Source organism: Micromys minutus, assembly GCF_963924665.1.
Source record: "Micromys minutus genome assembly, chromosome: 1".
Taxonomy (NCBI): Eukaryota; Metazoa; Chordata; class Mammalia; order Rodentia; family Muridae; genus Micromys; species Micromys minutus.
Window position 1 is genome coordinate 18,877,393 of NC_137969.1, and position 8,138 is coordinate 18,885,530.

Consider the following 8,138-nt stretch of genomic DNA (forward strand, 5'->3'; position numbering starts at 1 on the left):
TATTAATCCATTGACACCATCCATGGTCAATATTTAAACAAGATAGGAAATTAATCATTGAGGGAACAGATTAACAGGGAAAAGCATAGTTGTAGTCTATAAATGAATTTTGAGCACAAGGTCCATTTTAGACATAGGTTCACTTCTAAAAGCATTTTCCTTTCCAGTGGAAGAGTCATTTTCTCTTTCTCAATAAGAAGAAATGGAATCCTTGACCTTTACCCCATCATCTTCATCAATCTGGCTTGAATTATAGCTACCATCTTTCTTCAACTAAGACCTGTATTCCCAGAGATTGCTACTTTCATTGTCTTTCTTCTGTATGAATTTGGAAATTAACCCTGATTTTTTATTTTTTTCTCTCTAATCTTTATCTATCTATCTATCTATCTATCTATCTATCTATCTATCTATCTATCATCTATCAATCTATCTAAACAGATAAAATCATCCAGAATAAATGATTGAAACATTGAAAAACAAAAATGTCTTCCAGAAAAGTCTTTCAGCAATAAGGATTTTTGATATTAAGTCTTTATACTAAGATACTAATCTGAAGACCTACATTTAGTCTTTGGAATCTATGTGATAGAAGTAGAAAAATGACTTCTGAAAGTTCCTCTCTGAGACCAAATGTTCACAGTGGAAAGTAAGCACAACTGTACAAATATATATCTCCATTCTAGGCCTCATATATCCTGGGATTATGTACCACCATGTTTAGATCAGTCCATTTATTAAACTGTGTATCATAGGAGTTGAGGAAAGTTAATATAGCATTCTAAAAAGAGTTAATTTACTTATTACCATCATTGAGAGTTATTCTGAAATATTTTTGAGCATCATTTAGGAAATAGGGCTAGTTTCTTTTTCTAATTTATTTTTGTTGCTGTTTACATTGATTGACTGACTGTCTATGTATATGTCTGTTTGTGCTTTTACACATGCCACAGCATGAATGTGAAAGCCCGAAGACTGTTACCAGTGTCAGTATGTAGGTCTCACAGATTAAACTGAGGTTATCATGTTTGGTCATAAGCAACTTTTCCCACTGAGTCATCTTATCAGCCAGCCCCTCTTCAGTTTCTTTATGTGTACATACATATGGAAGACGGCATGCCAACATGACATGAGCAGGAAGCTGACTTATTTTATTTATATACAGACAAAAGGACAGGAAGTGAAAGAACCAAAGTTCATCCCCAGCAAGACTTTTCGTCTTAAATTTCCAGGACCTCTCAAAATGTTCTACTTCCTGGGCACCTAGTGTTCAAATACATAAGCCAAACGGGGACATTTCCCTTTTTTTTTCTTTTTTTAATTAACGTTTATTTGAAATTACACTTCCACATGTATTTCAGGATCCTATACAATAACCCATGTAACCAATGTCCCAATACCAAAATTCTAACAGCAAGTTATACAATTGTTCTAGGTAATAAATAAAGGTTGTCCTTCAGTGATTAAGGGAATACTTAAGTTTCCGTAAATTTAACATAAAGATCACACTTTAAGTTTATAAGGTTTAACATGTAAATTCAATACAACATGTCTTATAGGAATTACAAGTTTTTAACTTCTAAAAGGTGACTTAATTTTTAGGTTCAAAGTTCTCTTCAAAAGAAATGTCCCACATTTTTTCCTAGAGCTTCAAACTTTCTACATTCAACGATTCAACTGTTCCATGCCGCTCCAGACAAGCCTGACATGACTGACCTAAAGTGTTATTTATCTTCCCCCAAAGCTTAAAGAGCAGTTTGTCATAACCGCAGACTTCTAACGTCTACTACAATATCCATCAGAAAAAGCTTTCAAAAGATGGTTTCTTTCCTCACAGTAAGAAGTTGGCAAAGAAGCACAAAACATAACATGGCGCTCCTTTTTACTCAAGATGTTCAACTACTAAAAAGACAATCACACCTTTAAGAGTATAACAAAGGGTGGGAAACAGCAACGTGACTGCCCATGAATAGTTTAAATTAAACCAGGTTTTTGTTGTTGTTGTTGTTTTGTTTTGTTTTTTTTTTTTTTTTTTTTTAAGGACTAGGAAGCAATGGAAGCTTGGAAATCCAAAAATGAAAAAGAAAAAGCAAAGTCCTTGGGCACAATCATTCCAGTATCAATAGCGTCTTGGGCTATAGGAACGGGATCTTGATCGTGACCTGTAGCGACTGTAGTAAGGAGAGGGCGACCTTCTTCTGTACCGGTAATCATAATCTTCGTATTTATCATAGCCTCGATCATATACTCTATCGTAGTAAGAATCTCGTCGCCTTCCACCACCACCACCGCTGCCGCCACCACCACCTCCTCCTGCACCACCTACACCACCGCTATGAGTTGGTCTGCCCATGTAAATGCCTGGCATAGGTGTGTGTGCTCCCTTAGTGATAGAATAATCCACGCGAATTCTTCTGCCATCCAGCTCCATCCTTAGAGTCATCTATCCTCTCAAAATACACAAAAGCAAATCCACGCGACCTCCCAGTTCGCTGATCATAAACAATATTCACACCACTCAGAGGTCCATATCGAGAAAACACTTCAGGAAGATCTCTCTCTGTTGTATACAGACTGAGGCCAAATACTCCCAGGCAAGTGTTAGGATCTGGGTTTGCCCCGCTGCCAGTGTGCCTTCTGCGGTTAGACATTGGAGAGTGACTCCGGCTCCTCCGCGGCCTATACTCTGGTGTACAGGACCTACTTCGAGATCGTCTCCTATGAGAGTGCGACCTGGATCGAGTGTAGCATCTGTGAGAATGCCTCCTTGACCTTGACCTGGATTTTGATCTTGATCGAGAATGGGATTCAGAACGTTTGGAAACCCTTGATGGACTAAGAGATCCTGACCTGCTCTCTGATTTTACACGAGCAGGAGTTCTAGTTGGAGATTTTAACTGAGAGCGAGACACTCTGCCCTCGAAGTTGTTCTCCTCTCTATCACTCATGTTGGCCAGGTGCTCCTGAGAACTAAATAAGAGAAATGTCTCGGCTCGGGGACCGACGGCCTAGTCACCGCGCTGTTAGACTGTGGGGAGGAAGAAGGCTACGGCTACAATGGCCGGTCGCTCCACTCCCACTAACTCGCACATTCAGGCAAAAATCGACATTTCCCTTTCAAACCACCAGACACCATCTTCACATTATACTTTGGAGCTACACTTAAGCCTTATGAAAGTTGGATTAGAATCAGAAACATTGGAAGAAGTATAGATATGAAGTAACATCGTGATTTGTTTATTATTTACACTGACAGTCAGCAGAAAGTATTTGTTAGGAGCAATGCTTCTGACTCTGTGATGATAGTATTTTAGATTTAGCTGTGCTTTTTTTCTGATATGGAGAGGATGTGGTTTTTATGTAATTATATAACAGTTGATATAATAAATACATAGTGTGTACATGCATATGCACATGCTCACACAGTGCATTTATTTGTTTATTTCTGTGCCTTGTAATCATGATATTAGCATCATAAAGGTTGGTTTCTTCATCTCTTTTGATTCCCCATATATGCATACTTGACCACATGAGAGATGAACTAAGATTCTCATAAATCTACATTGAATTTAGAAAGAACGGAAGTGAGAGGAGAAAGGAAGAAAGGAAGCAAAAGAAGAAATGAGATAATTCAAGCCACAAATTTGAGAGCAAGTGCTTGCCAACAGTATGAGTACTTATCTATCTGCCCTCAACATGCCAACCTGCCTCTCTTCCACTAGCAAGTGACTGTCTTTGAAACATGTATGCTTTAGTGTTTCATTCGGAAATGCTCAATACTCATTTTATAAAAAAGTCAACAGTTCCCTATAAAGTACCTCAAAACACTCATAATGGACATTGAAACTAACAGACCTTATGATCCAAATGTATTTAACAGACATCTAAAGGACATCTTATCCTAAAACAAAAAAAATGTACCTTCTTCTTAGCACCTAACAATACCTTCTCCAAAATTGACCATACAGTCTGTCACAAAATGGGCTTCAACAGATACAAGGGGATCAAAATAATCTTATGGATTCTATCAGATCATCATGGACAAAGCTGGTCTTCAATAACAACAAAAGCAACAAAAAGCCCATATAAACATGGAAGCTGAATAATGCTCTACTCAATGATAACATGGTCAAGGAAGAAAAAAAAAAAAGAAACTAAGAATTTTTAGAATTTAACAAAAATTAAGGTAAACATGCCCAAACTTATGGGATACAAGGAAAGAAGTAGTATGAGGAAAACTCATGGCTCTGGATGCCCCCTAAATTACACTTTCATAGTGCCATTCATTATGAAAGTAAGTCATGACAGGAACCTGGAGGCAAAAGCTGATGCAGAGGCCATAGAGAGGTAGGGCTTCTGCTTAATGCCTTGATGATTCACTCAACTTAATTTATACATAACGAAAGACAGACAGCCCAGGAATGCCCCTACCCAAACAGGGTTAGGCCCTCCCTAATTAAGAAAGTGCATTACAGGCTAAGGGCACTGTCAAGAAAACATAACAGCAGCCAACAGATTGGGAAAAGATCTTTACTAACCCCACATCTGATAGCGGTCTAATATACAATATATACAAAGAACTCAAGAAGATAGATGCCAGAGAATCGAATAATCCTACTAGAAAATGGGGTACAGAAATAAACAAAAAATTCTCAATTGAGGAATATCAAATGTCTAGGAAGCATCTAAGGAAGTGCTTGACATCCCTAGTGATCAGGGGAATGCAAATCAAAAGAAATCTGAGATTCCAACTCACACCAGTCAGAATGGCTAAGTTCAAAACAGATCACAGCCGATGCTGGTGAGGATGCAGAGAAAAAGGAACACTTCTTCACTGTTTGTGGGGTTGTAAGCTGGTACAACCACTCTGGAAATCAGTCTGGAAGTTCCTCAGAAAATTGGACATAGTTCAACCTGAAGACCCAGTTATTCCACTTCTGGGCATTTACCCTATAGATGCTCCAACATACAATAAGAACACATGCACCACAATGTTCATACAAGCCCTATTTATAATGGCCAGAAGCTGGAAAGAACCCAGATGTCCTTCAGTAAATGAATGACACAAAAATTGTGGTATATTTACACAATGGAGTACTACTCATCTATTAGAAACAATGACTTTATAAAATCCTAGGAAAATGGATGCATCTAGAGAATATCATCCTGAGTGAGGTATCCCAGTCACAGAAGAACATACATAATATGCAGTCACTGATATTTGGATACTAGCCCAAGAAAGCTCTGAATACCCCAGAAACAACTCACAGGCCATATGAAGCTCAAGAAAAACAAAGGCCAAAATGTCAAAGCCTCTGTTCTTCTGAAAAAAAAAATATATAGCATCCTCTCAAGTGTGGTACACCTGACCTTAAATCATTAATAATCCAAGAGCTAAAAAAATAGCCTTGTGGCAATTTTTGCTATTCAAAAATCATATGTTTAATCTATATACATCAATAAAACTCTGTTTTCATGTTACATTCTGTTCTACATGTACTTGATGCTTATGGTAAGTAGTAGATTTCATTGCATACTATCAAACTTCTAAAAGAATTAAGTACTGACAAAATATATTCATATAATATTATGCCAAAATGCCTTTAAAATATGTACATATCTGTCTCTCTTTTATAAATAAAGTTGAAAGAGAAAAAAGAAAGTGCCTTACAGATATTATGAAAGAATTGTCTTAAAGGAAGTCCCTGCTTTTCCTATACCTCTATTTTGTGTGCCAAATTAACATAGGACTCAGCTCAGTGTGTGTGTGTGTGTGTGTGTGTGTGTGTGTGTGATTGTTATTCACAACATGAAGAATATACTGTCATTTTCAATCATTCTGATGGGGAGTGGGGGGGGGGGTCATTGTCGTAAGTAAAATAAGATGTAAGAGAGATAGATAAAGAGATAAACATTTTTTATTGCTAGCCTAGTTTTATTGACTGGTCCACATTTTCCAGGATCTAGAAAATGACAGAACATAAATCATAATCAGAATATATTTCATAGAAATATTTTCAAGAATAGAAATTAATGCTTTATGATTTCACTGACATTTGCAGGTCATGGGTTTTGGATCAAAAAAAGCAAGAATTTCTAACTAACTCCCATCCCTTATGTGCCACTGCCTGAAGCACTTAATCTCACCGACTCTGCCTTCTTCCTTCTGAAACAGTGAGAACCATTCTCAGGGAGTGTAGCTTAAGTGCACTATGCTTGACAGTGCATGGGCATTCTTTCCTCTGAGTAAAAACACCTTGTCTACCTCCTGTGCATTGTTATGGCACATCCAAATTCCATTTGGTGATCCTACCTCTTGAGCTAAGTGTCCTAGTCTTTACTCTCATAATGTTGTATCTTCTCTTATGCACAGCTGCATTTGTATGCTGCAAGTTTTGTCCTGGTTTTATCTATCATCTATTTATATATCTACTTATCATCTATTAGTTTTAATTTATGTTTTATTTTGTTTTGTTTATTTTATTTTATTTTGAAACAGATTCTTATTAAATATCCACCATTCTTAGTTACTGCTCACAAGTGAACCAGTTTTCAGGATATATTACATTCACTGTCAGAAAACCTACAAGGATAGAGACAACTAGCTTGGCATGTGTGAGGGTCTTCCACTCTGAGCAGTGTTTAAGCTCTTGTCTGACTTAATCAGTATGGTTCCAATGACTAAGGGACCTGGAATTGCCTCCTTCTTCAGGTTTCCACCTCACGTTTCTGTACCCCTATATAAGAGCTCAAAAATAGAATCTATGTTCCAGCCAAGAGCTCTGGTCCTCCTACAGCAAAGATTGTAGATGAATCTCCCCCTGGTTACAGGAGTTAATTTAAAACTTGGTCACAGTTTCTGAGGCTGCATAATTCAGTTCACAATGGTAGCCATAGAGAGAGATCAATCAAGACCATTATATTCTTACTACACTTCTGCAAAGGCAAAAGCAGATCTATTTGCTTCTTTGTCTTTGATGGTGGTGAGGCACCCAGTTGTCTGAACTCTCTGAGAGTTGAAGAAAAGACCTGATCCATTGTCCTGCAGACTTATATACAGTGTACCAAGGTAACAGCTAGAGAGAGCTCATTTCTCTTTTCACTCTTTGTTTGTTTATTCTTTCCAAGTTCAGGATGGCTTAGAGGACTGGCACAAGATTTTTTTTTTTTTAAATGAGGAGGATTTACTTAAATACAATATGATTACTTAGAAGCAAAAATGTATATACTCCTGTTGTACAGGGGAATATAGTGACAGAACCAGAATTTAGGCAGGTGAGGGTGGCAATTGCCTTTGGTGCAAAACTTAAAAGGATGTCAAATCCTTGATTGTTAGATGACAGTATTTCAATAAAATATTTGAAATACATACAAATAAAGCCACATGATGAAATTAATACCGAGATAATGATAAGAACCAGATTAGCATGAGTCTTTCTTAGCTATTTAGAGTTTGTGTAATACACATGGTATTATTCAGTAGGTCATGCCTTATTGAAATTATACATTTACTTTTCTTCATTCCTTTTGTTAAAGAATAGCATGTCTTATTTATCTCAATCACTGAGTCTGCTCTTTTAGCCTACATTTGTGATATGCACAGGAAGTACCGCACTGACCCCATCTTCACCTAGCCCTGGCCCTGGTTTCTGGGGAAAAGAAGTTAGAAGACAAATATTCCAATATGATTTTCATTGTTGCCACAGGAATAAAGGGAACTCATGAAACTTTTGAGTTACCTTAAATGTTCTCTCAGCAGCCTTTAAATAGCATTTTGAAATCTGGAGATATAGCTCCAACATCATAAAACATAGTGGACCTCAAACTCATCATCAGAGAAAATCTAAACCGTATTTGCTACCCATGTATGCAAAATGGCTTTTCATGAGTAACAATAACATTTGTAAAATACAAAAACCACTGTACTTTAATTTTCCTGATGTTTTAGGTCCTAAAGTTTTATGCTCTGGGGAGAGGGAGATAGAGGGAAGAAGGGGGCAGGGAGGGAGGGATAGAGGGAGGAAGGAAGGGAAAGAGGGAGTGATGGAGAGAGAGAGAGAGAAATTGAGAGAGAGAGAGAGAGAGAGAGAGAGAGAGAGAGAGAGAGAGAGAGAGAGAGAGAGAGAGAGAGAGAGATT

At 37.4% G+C, this 8,138-nt stretch overlaps 1 pseudogene across 1 annotated transcript; it reads right to left on the bottom strand.

Moving 5' to 3' along the window:
• Positions 1 to 2,119: 2,119 nt before the first annotated feature.
• LOC308424137 (transformer-2 protein homolog alpha-like) lies at positions 2,120 to 2,948 on the bottom strand (annotated as a pseudogene). Its single transcript has one exon. The product of its transcript is annotated as a transformer-2 protein homolog alpha-like (transcript).
• Positions 2,949 to 8,138: the final 5,190 nt, after the last annotated feature.